The 13,940-nt window shown below is 41.7% G+C and overlaps 1 pseudogene; it reads right to left on the bottom strand.

Moving 5' to 3' along the window:
- The window catches only part of LOC102877241, a 48,101-nt pseudogene extending 42,157 nt beyond the window's left edge, over positions 1-5,944 (bottom strand).
- Positions 5,945-13,940: the final 7,996 nt, after the last annotated feature.

Consider the following 13,940-nt stretch of genomic DNA (forward strand, 5'->3'; position numbering starts at 1 on the left):
AAGACTCACAACCTGCATTATGCAATGACACAACCTTGCTGAAAGTGAGAGGAAGACTTGAGGCATTTGCTGCATAAGATCTACAGCCTTCAATACAGATTGTGTCTCAATATCAAGAAAATACTCCTCACCTCCAAGTCAGTAAATAGGTAACCTCATAATAAAGAGAAGATTGAAATTGTCAATGGTTTCATCTTGCTTGAATCCATAAGCAACACCCTTGGTACTAGCAGTCAGAAGATGAGAAGATATAATGTATTGGGACAGTCTGTTGTCAGGGGCCTCGCCAAAGTCCTAAAGAGCAATGATGTCCGTTAAAAGACTAAGATGTACCAGATTAAAGTCGCATTTTTTCCAATCAGCTGTTATGCATCTTAGAGCTGGGCAGTGAATAATGATGACAGAAGAATTAATGCCTTTGAGTCGTGGTGTTGGAGAAGAGTACTGAATATCCCATGGACTGCCAAAAGAGCAAAGAGACATGTCCTGGAGTAAGTGCAGCCAGAGGGTTCTTTGGTGGCAAAGATAGTGAAGTTTCATCTTATGTATTTTGGGGATGATATGAGGAGGGGCTATTCGTTGAAATGGAACATCAGAAATGTGGAGGGTCAGTGAAAGAGAAGAAGATACTCAGTGAAATGGATTGTTACAGTGACTGCGGCAATGGACTCAAGTGTGTCAGGAATGATAAGGATGGCACAGAAGAGGACAGGGTTCTAATCTTAATCTGTTGTCCTCGTGTTAATGGCACCTAACAACAACAACAACATATGTATCAACTTTCATTCCATTAACTTATTTGACCTTCACAACCACCTTGTGGGATTGTGTATTTTTAACTTAATTTAATAACCTAAAGAGACTTTAGTGGTTTTATAAAGGAAAGGAAAAGCAAAGCTTATCAGGGCTCCCTTTGGCTTATAATGTTTGAAGTCCCCACCATCTGTAGCATAGATAACATTAGTAACAATAGCTAGTGTTCCCTGAACACGTAACATGCATATGCTAGCATCTCTCCCCCAGTGACGGTTTTCATTGCCTGAACTGTGCCTAGCTTGCTGGATCAATTAGGGAGCACGATTTACATCCAGTGGCTTGTGATTGGTTATACACTGATGCAAGCTAGAAGCAGCTGCTATAGTATGGCTGCTGGCTGGGTTTTGCTTTGTTTATCTGAACAATGGTTGCTTCTCAAGGTGTGTTACTAATGGTGCTGGTGGCAATAGGAAAAGGCACAGGCCAACATTCTTGACAAAAATCCGATGTAATCAAAGCCATTGTGCTTAGGGATGTTTAACGTTCATAGCTATACATATATTATGGTAACAAATGCCTTGATTAGTAAAATATTGGAAAGAAAAAAAGACTGTCTTTGTTAGACTGAAAATCTCTAACCTGACCACATGTTACGCATTTATTCTTCATCTTCATTTGCAGCCTTACTTAACTTACTTACTGAGCTTGTCAGGCTTTGTGCTAAGAACTTTATATGCATATCTATTGTATCCTTTGGAACACTGGTGGTTCAGGGGTAGAATTTTTCTTTTTTGTTCAGGGGACTTTGGTTCCAGTCTCAGCCAATGCACCTCATGCACAACCACCCCTATTTGTCAATAGAGGATTGATGTTATTATGCTAAACAGATTTCAACAGAGATTTCAGACTGAAATAGACTAGGAAGAAAGGTCAGGCAATCTACTAAAAACTTGGTGGTGGTGGTTGTTGTTATGTGCCGTTGAGTTGCCTGCTACTCCTAGCGACTATTTACCACAGCCCTAAATCCTGCTCTATCTAAAACTAATCAATGAAAGCCCTAATGTATCACAACATCCAGTCCACAACTGATCATGGGGCTGCTGCAAGACTGAGCAGCGTTCCACTCCATTGTGCATGAAGATACCATGATTCAGGGCTAACTTAACAACAGTTAACGACATTTACTCCTTGTTCTTGTTGTTGTTGTTATGTGCCATCAAGTCACTTGAGACTCATGGCGACCCTACGTAAAAACAAGAGCCCTAAATGCTGTTCTATCTTGTGCCAACCTCTCCGTCACAAACACACTCCCACCATTCCAATCACAGAATCGATCCATCTCATCGAGGGTCTTCCTCTCCTGTGCCGTCCCTCCACTCTCCCAAACATGATGTCCCTGTCCAAGGACCGGTCCCTCCTTGCAACATGTCCAAAGTATGTCAGATGAAGTTTCAGAATCCTTGACTCCAAGGAGCCTTCTGGCTTCACCCTCTCCAGGACAAACTTGTTTGTTCTCCTAGCAGTCCATGGTATATTCAACACTCTTCTCCAGCACCACAGATCAAAGGCATCAATTCTCTTTCTATCATCCCTATTCACTGTCCAACTCTCCGATGCATAGCACACAATTGCGAAGACTATAGCCTGGATGAGGCGACCTTAGCCTCCAGCCTGATGTCGTTGCTCTTCAGTACTCTTGATAGATCCCTCACAGCTGACTTTTCCAATGCAGTTTGTCTCTTGATTTCCTGGCTGCTGGTACCAAGAGTGTTGACTGTGGAGCCAAGTAAACTAAAACAGTTAACTATCTCAATCTCTTCACCATCCATACTGATGCTGCCAATTGGCCCAGTGGTGAGAATCTTTGTTTTCTTGATGTTGAGCTTCAATCCATATTGAAGACTGCAGTCCTTGACCTTCTGCAGCAAGCGCTTCAGGTACTCCTCAGTTTCAGCAAGCAAGGTTGTGTCATCTGCATAACGCAGGTTGTTGATGACTCTTCCACCAACCCTGATGCCACATTCCTCCTCGTACAGCCCTTACTCCTTACAACCAGGATTATTCACAGATGAAGAAACTGAGACAGAGATATGAAGTAAATTGCTCAATGTCATGGAGGTAGGAGGCCTAAATGGGCCTCAAACACATGCAGTCTGGCTTGAACTGTAAGCTTCAATCATTGTGCTGTATCTCTCAACTGTGGATAGAATGAAGTTTCTAAGGTATGTGACTACTGCATGAAAGGTAAGCAGGCCATAGTAGTTCATTTACTTTTCCTTCCAACACTGGTCGTGGTTACTATGATTGTTGCTCTTTCCAATGAAGACCAAGGCACAGATATGCCAAGCAAATTGCAAAGTCACACGGATAGTGAGTGACTGAGCCTTGGCTCACAGTGGTACCCAACAGAATCCAAAGTCTTCAACCTCCCTGTTTGGGTCAGACTCCCCTGATATTCGTCTCAGCACCACATAATTATCAGTCCATGCTTCCCCATAGCTACTGTTTGCACACACCTGAGAGATTGTTCAACAGTCTCTTTGAGTACAAGCTAAGTTCTGTGAGGGCAGGGTACATGTCCGGATTTTTTACATTGTTGTTAATCATCACAAAATAAGTGTCAATTAATACTTGAGGTTTACATGAGTTTAATTAGCTATCCTTCCAGAATCCTCTTCAGTAGATCCTGTGGTCACAAGAGACACACATTTCAGCTCCCTTAGCCCCACTGAGGCAGTTTCTAAGGCTTAATGTGTGGACTCAGGCCCTTGGAATCACAGAAAATGCTAACAGCCTATGCAAATCTGTCTGTGGCTACTTTCTTGCTGGAAAGTCTTTTTTATTTGGATATTTCTTCATGAGGCTAGATACTTGGAGCGAAAGCCAGGCCTCAGCCCTGGGTATAAATCATGATTGATCTCAATTATGATGATTATATTCTCTTTGCTGAGAGTGGTTTAGCTAAAGACATGTGACTCAGTTCTGACCAATAGGACCCGAAAGAAATCTGATGTGGAGATTTCCAGTAAAGATCTACTTCCATTAAAGATGCAGAAGAAATGTCTTCTTCACTAAACACTGTCAAATCCATGTATCCAGGTACTAGTACAGCCACCATGTAATCATCAGTTAAGACAGTACAACATGTAAAAGAGGGTGGCACCCATGTTTCTGAAGCCATCACTGAGCCACTGAACTCTTAATTTCATCTTGGTTTAACGGATTCCTTTCTGTTGAAAGCCTCCCGATTCCTTCTGCCCAAAATCTCCTGAGTGGCACAACAGAAACCTGTGGCACATATGATGTTTGTCCAGTTCTCTGCATTTTGGTTCCTCTTTGGATGAGATGAGCAATGCAGGTCACATTTGCTAAATTCCTATTTACAAATGAATTCTCTCATCTCTTCCACCATTTAGCTATAGGCATGCAAAGTGAGTTCTGTCAATGCCAATTTACTAATTTAGGGGGGAAAACACACACACACAAGAATCCAAAATGTGGTCAAGTAAGTGACTTATCCAGTGCCACTATCTAGATTTCCTACTGCCACAGACTGAAGTCCAAACTTAATATGGCATTCAGTATACTTTATGATCTGGTCTCTTCTACTTTCTTCAGCCTGAAATCTCATGCTACTTTAACTTCCCAGGTCACTCTGGGGTATAGCCAAACTGAACCCTCTTAGCTCCCCACTATGCCCTTCACATATATTGATCTCTCTAACAGAAAGAGTATTTCCTTTATGTTAATACTACCATTTTTTTAGTATTATTATTCTTTTTATTATTCATTCTTTAGGAAGCTCTTGTAGCCTGGTGAATAAGAAGTTGCTCTGCTAACTGAGAAGCAAGCAGTTTGAATCCACCAGCTGCTCCAAGGGGAAAAGTTTCCCTCTGTGTGATTTACTGTCAGTTCTGACTTGACCACACATAACAACAACAACATCAACAGCATTCGTTCTTTGGGTTGCTTCCTCTCAGAAGTCTTTGTTGGCTACCTAATCTGGCTTTGTTCTTTCCTTTCTCTTGGGCTCCCATAATGCTCTGTTCTTCCCTCCCACCACTTTTCACACTTTATTAAATCAATACCTGGTGTCATGCCTGCCTCTTCTAGAGGCCAGGGGCTTCTTGGAAGCCTAAGAGGTCAGAGTGGAGCAGTGAAGGACTAAATTAGTTTTTGCACAAGAAACTTGTATATATTCTTTACTCATATTCATCCTTTGTTTATACTTTTTTCCGTTCCATCATTATTATCCTAGTTAGCTTATTTTTATATATGTTGTGTACCATTGAGTCAGAATCAACCCATAGCTGACCCTCTGGCCGTTAATCGATCAGGAGGAGATTTGCCATCTTTCTCCTGCAGAGTAGTTGGTGGACTTGAACCATGTGCCTTTGGGATTGTAGCACAGCTTTTTACCACTAGGCCACACATATAGCTAAGTCTTTGCACGTGTCTGTAGGTCTAAATCTATTGTTCCACATAGTGCTTGGCACTTGGTAAACATGACTGAATCTTCTCTATTTTTATGCCTGTTCTCATGACTGTTGGCACTTACCAGATATCAATGTTTGCTGGAACAAACAAGGAGCAATGGAACTCAGATTACATAGAAAACAAACCCTTGGGCACTGACATGGCTGAAAGTCAAACTCTTATCAAGAGCACGGGTTTCTCAATGAGACAAATTTGGTCTCAAATCCTGGCTGTGTGATCCTGGGCAAATTACTTCCCCTCCCTGTGCCTCCGTTTCCTCACCTGTAAAATAAGGACACCGATGTCTCATGAAAGGTTGTTATGTCTATGAAATAGTCACCTGGCACACAAACCAGGATGTAGCAGGGGCTTGCAAACCTTAAATTTCCTCTCCTCCACGGCATAATTTTTGCCAAGGGCCACGTCAGGAGAAAGAATATTAGGAAACTGGCTTCAATCCACTTAAAATCTCAAAGGATAAAGTAGTCTTTGTGATTTAGAGACCTCCCTCCACACCGGTGCTGTCCAGACCTCCGACCATCCACACGTCTTTGAACTCGTTCTGCTTTGGCAGGAAATGGACCCCCCACAGCAGAGAGATCAGAAAGAGTAGGCCCTCCCCACTCACTTCTGCCAAGCAGAGGATGCAGAAGGGGTTCTGAGAAGGGAAAGGGGTCCCGGACGCTGGCCCCAGACAGGCTCCCAGCACCATCCTGACCAAAGCCTGAGCCCTTCAGAGTTTCAGTAGCCCCATGCATCCAGTGGGACTGGGCTGCACGACCTCTGAGCTCTCTTTCCGTGCAGGCATTTTGGGAGTCAGGAAAGGGGCGCCCTGGCTGCTAGGGAGATCAAAAAGTGGTTTCCCAGAGGAGGCTTCGCAGCTGCCTGGCCTCTGGAGCTGCTCCCGGCTTCCTGCTCTGCGCTGAACCCGCTGTGCGGCCCTGGGAACGGGGAGCCCTCAGCAAAGGTCATTCGGCTTCCTCAGTACCCCGCGGTTGTCAGTCACAGTTTGAAGATACTTGACTCTATTTTCCCTTGTTAGCCACCTGTGAGGAAGGCACCATGCCGTGCGGTCTCCACGCTTAAAGTCACAGGAGATGCTGCCTGTGCTCTAGGACTCAAAGGTGTTTTCCACTGAAAGCCTCCTGAGCGGCCCAGTCCACACTCATTGGACTTTTTCATTTTGTATGGTTACACCAAGTACTAAGACTCTTGGAACAACATAACTTACTCTTTCACCGTTCTGGAGGCTAGACATAAAAAATCAAGGTGTTGATAGGGCCATGAAATCCTTCCCTGCTTCTTCCAGCTTCTGCTGGCTCTTGGCTCTTGACATTTCTTGCCTTGTGGGAGCATCACCCTCTCAGCATTCATCTTCACAAGGTTCCTTTCCTTCGTGTGTGTGTGTGTGTGTGTGTGTGATTTTAAGCACGCAAGCACACACACAGAATAAGAACACTTGTCATTAGATTTTTAAAAACCCTGCACTCACTTGCCCTCCAGGTGGGAACTGACTCACAGCTGACCCTCTAATGGGTTTCTGATGGTGTAAATGGCATGAGAGGTCCATATTTCTCCCTCAGAGAATCCATTGTGGATTTAGAGCCCACAAAATAGTAAGAGGTTCTGAACTGTTCCCAAGGTCAACAGCACCCAACAACAGCAATAATCTAGCATAATGCTATAAAGACCTTATTTCAGAATAAGGTTAAATTCTGAGGCTCTGGTAAGCGTGATTTTTGGAGACTTAGCTAGCCTGGCCTCTCATCCTCAGATCTGTACTGTTTGCTTTTTCCTTGTTCTAAACTCAGTATGTTTGCAGAGGTTACCACACTCCCCAGGTCACCCTAATTCCTCAGGCATGGCCAGACATAGGATTAGTGTTTTCCTAAGAGCATTTCACTTCTGCTTTGTAAAAGTCTCTGTTGTTGCTGGATGCAGTCGAGATTCATAACAACAGTTCTGAACCATGTCCTATCCTGTATAATTGTATAATCCTGTGTTGATTGTGGATCCACATAAAGTTAAATTGATGGCAAAGTCAATCTTTTCTCCATATATCATGATGTTGCCTATTGGCCCAGTGGTAAGGATTTTATCTTCTCGGTTTCGAGAGGTAAAACCCATACTGAAGTCTGTAGTCTTTGATCTTCTGCAGCAAACTCTTCAAGTCCTCTTCACTTTAATGCAGGTTGTTGATGAGTCTCCCTCCAATCCTGATGCCACATTCTTCATAAAGTCCAGTCTCTTGGGTGAAATGACATGGTAAGTTTTCCAGCAGACTCTAGATGGATTCCAGTCTAGAATCCAGCTTCCTCTGCCATCTAGTACCCCACTCATGATTTGTCTTTCTTGGGACTATGGGTCAGAGAACTCTGGTGGTGTAGTCCCTGGGGAGTTGTGTGACTACTCCAAAGATGACACCTCTCTGGCTATTTAAATTCAGCCTCTCCTCTGGAGAAAGATGGATAGTCTCCTCTTGTGTGATTCACAGGTTCCAAAAACCTACTGGAGGGTCAACTTTGACTAAGTTCTAACTTCCTGACGATGAGAGGGAAGAGAAATTGGTCAGGAAGGCAGACAGACTCCTGAGTTTGCAGCTGATGCCCATTTGGACCTACCAACTGGTGACTGTAGATGGGCCGACCAAAACCCAAGCAGATGAAGATAAGAGGTTTCATGCTGTGAGCTAGTACTGATTGCTACAACCCGATGGCTTGCTCTTGAATGGACTTTGCTTATGGATGCAGATGCTAAACATTCTAACTGGAACATAAGATTCTTCAGAGAAAGGAACATGGTTGTTTCTTCAGAGTATTGGTTTGCTAGAAATGGACAAATCAGAAACTGGCTGTCTAGAATATGGACTTTAAGGCATGAAGCATGAAGCCGCTGGCTTACATGCTTTCACGAATATAGTTATTATATATTGTAAGGGGGAACTGAAGTCTTCAAATATGAGCGTTAATGACTAGAAAAGCCAGGAGGCAGTCTGCAGTGTTAAGGGTTTTTGTTCAAATTAGCTTCTCTAGCCATTTGACCTTTTTACTTTGTTATGTGGATGCAAACAGTGTGTTACCCTGTCCACAAAGGGATTGGATAGTCTCACCATTAAATTGAGCAGAACCAGCAGAAGAATAGGAGAAACCTCACCACCAGCAAAGAAGAAGCAAAAGAGCATGTCTTTCAGGACCAGAGATTCTTGTACCAGCCAGACAAGGGCCTATGCGAAGAGCAGCCATAGCAACCACAACAAAGAGCTGGTGCTCTGACATGTGACAGAGTAGGCCTTGGGACTGCTACTCCGTTGAACCAGAGCTAAGAGTCTTTTGCCCTAGTTTGCTAAAAGACTGGATAAGCACGGCCATAATTGGTGGGACTGAGAGCATTGTGGCCTAAGGCCATGAGGCTCAAGCCTGAGGCACCTGTGCACATAGGTCATTCAGACTGTATTTTGCTACTAACTTAAATTATAGCCTTTTGGCTTCCTTAATATAATTCTGTGTGTTCTGTGAGTGATCACATTGGATTTTGGACACAGTAAAGAAGTAAGTTTGAAATTGGGATCAATAGAAAGAGATGTGGGAGTGTGAGGACATGTTTGTTCTTATGGGAATTATTTTTTGTTGTTGGTATTATTGATGGAGACAGTTCCCCTTTGTGAAGTTGATAAAGATCAGAGATGGCCATCCCCACATGGTTCCTGCTCTTTTTACAGACTTAGCACAGAATTCATACTTGAAGAAGAGTAAGTCAAAAGGGAAAATTACTAATTGACTGAAAAGGAAATTAGGGCAGATTTTAGAGTGAGACTTTGGAGTTGGGTTGAAAGGATAAAAATATCATCTGTGCTACTTTCTTCTGACTGTGTAGACTCAAGCAAGTGAAGTAACTTCTCAGTGCTTCTGTTTCCCTATTTATTGATGCTGCTCTCTGGCGTAGTCCATAGAGTGCTACACTGCCCAGAGGCAACACTTCTCTGGCCGTTCGGATCCTCCAGTGTCTTTGAGGGAGAAAAAAAGGGCAATCTCCTCCCATGAAATCGATAGTCTCTGGAAAACTGCTCGTCAACTCGTCAGCTAGAGTTTGTTCTGACTTGATGGAATGAGTGTGTGGTTGTGGTTGTTGTCAGTTGCCATCAGACTATGATGACAGCATGTACAGCAGAATGAAATGTCACTTGATCATGTACCAGCTTCACAGTCATAGAGTTCATTATCCAGCACTATATCAATATTCTATTGTGATTCCTATAGTTTCAATGGCTAGATTTTGGAAGTAGACACCAGTCCTTTCTTCCTAATCTTTCTTAATCTGGAATTTCACCTGAATCTGCCCACAATAGGTGACCCCGCTGTTATTTTAAATTCTGGTTGTACAACCTGCAGCCTCAAAATTCACCACATGAAGATAAACTTAGAGATGAATGATGGTCCTTGTGTGTAGAATGGAGATAGACGTGCCTCTGATTGGCTTCTTGGGAAGGTGCAATGAGTTAGAACAGTGACTACAACCCAAAGTAAGAAAGACCTTTTATATCATGACTCAGTGCACACACAAATATAAAACAAAAGTTCATAAAATAATATTTGACTCTTCTGTGTGTAAAGAGGTGGATTCAATGAGATGGATTGACAAGTGTCTGCAACAATGGCTTCAACAACAATTATAAGGATGACACAAGACCCGGTATAGTTGAGTTTTGTTTAGTCTATTTTGTGTATTTTTAAATGCTGGTACAAACTCCCTAAACTGTATTCATGATTTGACCCTATCCCTATGGGTTGTGTTTAGAATTTTAATATTGTCAATGTCTATTAAGAGTTTAGCAAGGTGTTTGCTACATAATAAACCTTTAATAAATATCAGTTACTATTACTGTTAGAGTAAATATTAGCTACTAATAAGATTAGAGGAAGACTCATTAACAACCTATGATATGCAGATGGCACAGCCTTGTTTGCTGAAAATGAAGACAACCTGAAGCACTTGCTACAAAATGTCAAGGACTGTAGTCTTCAATATGGCTTGAAGGAGACTAAGATCAACATCAAGATAACATCAAGGAGACAAAGATTCTCACCACTGGTCCAACTCGCAACGCCATAATAGATGGAGAAGAGATTGAGGTTGTTAGCAATTACGGCTTGCTCAGATCCACAATAAACACTCTTGGCACCAGCAGTAAGGAAATCAAAAGACGAATTACACAGGGAAAATCTACTGTCATGGACCTCTCCAGAGTACTGAAAAACGATATCAGTCTAGATACAAAGGTGAGCCTAATCTAGGCCATGGTCTTCTAAATTACTTATTATGCTTCAAAGAGCTGGACAATGACTAAGGATGACAGAAGAATTGATGTCTTTGAATTGTGATTCTAAAGAAGAGTCTTGAACATACCATGGACTGCCAAGAAAACAAATAGGTCTGTCTTGGAGAGGGTGAAACCAAGTCTCTCCTTGGGGGCTAGGATTTTGAAGTTCCATCTCACATACTTTGAGCAGGTGGCCAAGAGAGATTGACCCTTGGAGAAGGACATTAGGCTCAGAAGGGTGGGCAGACAGAACAGGAGAGGGAGACCTCAGATTAGATGGATTGATACAGTGACTGAGACAATGGGGTTTGGTGTGTCAGAGTTAGTGAGACTGGCTCAGGACAGGGAAGGGTTCAGAGCTGCTGTACATAGGGTCACTATGCACGACAGCTGACTCAACCAATAACATTCTATGACAAGTTTGGAAGCAGGAGTGGCATCCACTTCCTAAATAATATGCCTTCGGAAACTCTATGAACTTTGATAAATGTTGATAGTTGTAAAGGGTCTTCATGCCTTTTGTTCATAGGGTTGCTATGAGTAGTCATCAACTCCAAGGCAATCAACAACAACAACTATTACCATTAGCCAGCTTCTCTAATGATTTGTTCACCACACAAATTGAATAGACATGGACTCTATTAAGAAGAATGTGGCAACAAGACTGGAGGAAAACTAATCAATAACCTCTGTTATGCAGCTGACACAACCTTGCTACCTGATAGTAAGAAGAAAATGAAGTGTTTGCTGCAGAAAATCAAAGACTTAAATGTGTATTACATCTCAGTGTCAAGAAAATAAAAATTCTCACCACTGGACTGATAGGCACCATCATGACAAATGGAGAAAAGATTGAAATTGTCAACAACTTTTTGTTTGGATATACAACTAACTCCCTTGGTACCAGCAGTCAAGGAGACATATTGCATTGAGAAAGTCTATTATTAGGGACCTTTTCAGAGTCCTGAGGAACAATGATATTTTAGGACTAAGGTGCACCTGATTCATGCCATGGTCTTTTCAATTACTTGCTCTGTATCTGAAAGCTGAATAATAAATAAAGATGACAGAGGAAGAATTGACACCTTTGAGTTGTGGTGTTGGAAAATAGAACTGAATATTTCATAAACTGACAAAAGAACAAGCAAATATATCATGGAGAAAATAGAGACAGAAAGCTCCTTAGAGGCAAAGATGGCAATGATATTCTGGACATGTTGCTGGGAGAATCTATTCTTTGGAGAGAAACATCATGTTTAGAAAGATCGAGGATTGGCAAGAGAGGAAGGCCTCTTCAATGAGATAGACTGACATGGTGATTGCAGCAGTGGGTTCAAATATGTCAGAAATCATGAGGATGGCACAGGATAGACAGTTACAATCTGCTGTTCATAGAGTGTCCATGAGCTATACTCTATTCTTTGACTCCAAGGAGCCTTCTGGCTTCACCCTCTCCAGGACAAACTTGTTTGTTCTCCTAGCAGTCCATGGTATATTCAACACTCTTCTCCAGCACCACAGCTCAAAGGCATCAATTCCCTTTCTATCATCCCTAGCCACTGTCCAACTCTCTGATGCATAGCACATAATTGCGAGGATTATAGCCTGGATGAGGCGACCTTAGCCTCCAGCCTGATGTCGTTGCCCTTCAGTACTCTTGAGAGGTCCCTCACAGCTGACTTTCCCAATGCAGTTTGTCTCTTGATTTCCTGGCTGCTGGTACCAAGAGTGTTGACTGTGGAGCCAAGTAAACTAAAACTGTTAACTATCTCAATCTCTTCACCATCCATACTGATGCTGCCAATTGGCCCAGTGGTGAAAATCTTTGTTTTCCTGATGTTGAGCTTCAATCCTTATTAAAGGCTGCAGTCCTTGACCTTCTACAACAAATGCTTCAGGTCTTCCTCTGTTTCAGCAAGCATGGATGAGTTTGATTGCAATTCAAATAAAATTATGTAATTAACAACTTCAACCTTCTCTCTATCATGATGTTGCCCATTGATCCAGTTGTGAGGATTTTGTTTTCTTGCACTGAGATGTATTCCATATTGAAGACTGTAGTCTTTTCTGCAGCAAATATTTCAAGTCCTCTTCACTTTCAACAAGCAAGGTTGTGTCACCTGCATAAGTTAGGTTGTTGATGTGTCTTCCTTTAATCCTGGTGCCATATTCTTCTTCATGTAGTCTAGCTTATAAAATTATTTGCTGAGCATACATATTGAACAGGTATGAAGAGCAAATACAACCTGACCCTTTCTTGATTTTAAACTATGCAGTGTTCTCTTGTTCTGTTTCAATAATTGCTTCTTGGTCTAGGTATAGATTTTACAAGAGCACAATTTAGTGTTCTGGTATTCACATTCTTCTCAATGTTAGCCTATTATGATTAGTTTGTTCTGATCCACACAATCAAATGCCTTTGTGTAGTCAATAAAAAACCCAAGTAAACATCTTTCTGGTACTCTCTGCTTTCAGCCAAGGACCATCTGACATTAGTAATGATGTCCCTTGTCCCACAAAAATGACATGGAGGACCCTTAGATTCATACTGCTAAACATCAGAAACCAGTTTAAAAAGGCTATCAACTGTATTACATTGTGGAAAAGACAAAATATAAAGACAGTAAAAAGATCAATAGTTGTCAGGAACTCAGGCAGAGAGAGAACAGATGAATAGGTAGAGTATGGGGATTTTTTTTAGAACAGTAAAACTGCGCTCCAGAATATCATAATGGTTGGTACATGATGTTATGCATTTGTCAAAACCTACAGTGTTGTTCAGTACAGAGAATGAGCCCTGATATAAGCTACAGATTTTAGTTAATAGTAATATATCAGTACTGGTTCATCAATTTTAAGAAATGTATCATGGGAGGGCAAGATGTTAATAATATAGAGAATGTTAGGGGACATATGAGAACTTGCCGCACACTTTTTATATAAATCTAAAAGTGATCTAAAAAGTAACACCTATTTAATGAGGTCCTTGAATGGTGAAAATATGTTGTGCTCAAAACCAATTAAAAGATTGATGGTTTGAACCCAGCCAGTGATACGGGGAAGAGAAGTCTGGTGATCTGCTTTTACAATAATTATAAGGTTTAAAGAGTAGCATTTGCCAAGAATAAAGCCCCGAAGGCAGGAGGAGGAGAATAGAAAGATGAATGAAAATAAGAATTACAGGACAGATGTGGGAAAATGCAATTACATTATGAATATTTTAATTAATGATATGAAACAGTGTTTTGTCTTCTTGTGCTTTCCTTTGAAATCTTCGGCTCATCATTTTTATTTCAGCAATTTTTTCCATTTGTTTTGGCTTCTCAATGTTCTAGTACAACTTACAAAGTCTCTTGTGGCATCCGTTTTGGTCTCTTTTTTTGCAACTTTT

Source organism: Elephantulus edwardii, unplaced genomic scaffold (genome assembly GCF_000299155.1).
Source record: "Elephantulus edwardii isolate Elephantulus edwardi_28Jun2011 unplaced genomic scaffold, EleEdw1.0 scaffold00049, whole genome shotgun sequence".
In the NCBI taxonomy this organism is placed as follows: domain Eukaryota; kingdom Metazoa; phylum Chordata; class Mammalia; order Macroscelidea; family Macroscelididae; genus Elephantulus; species Elephantulus edwardii.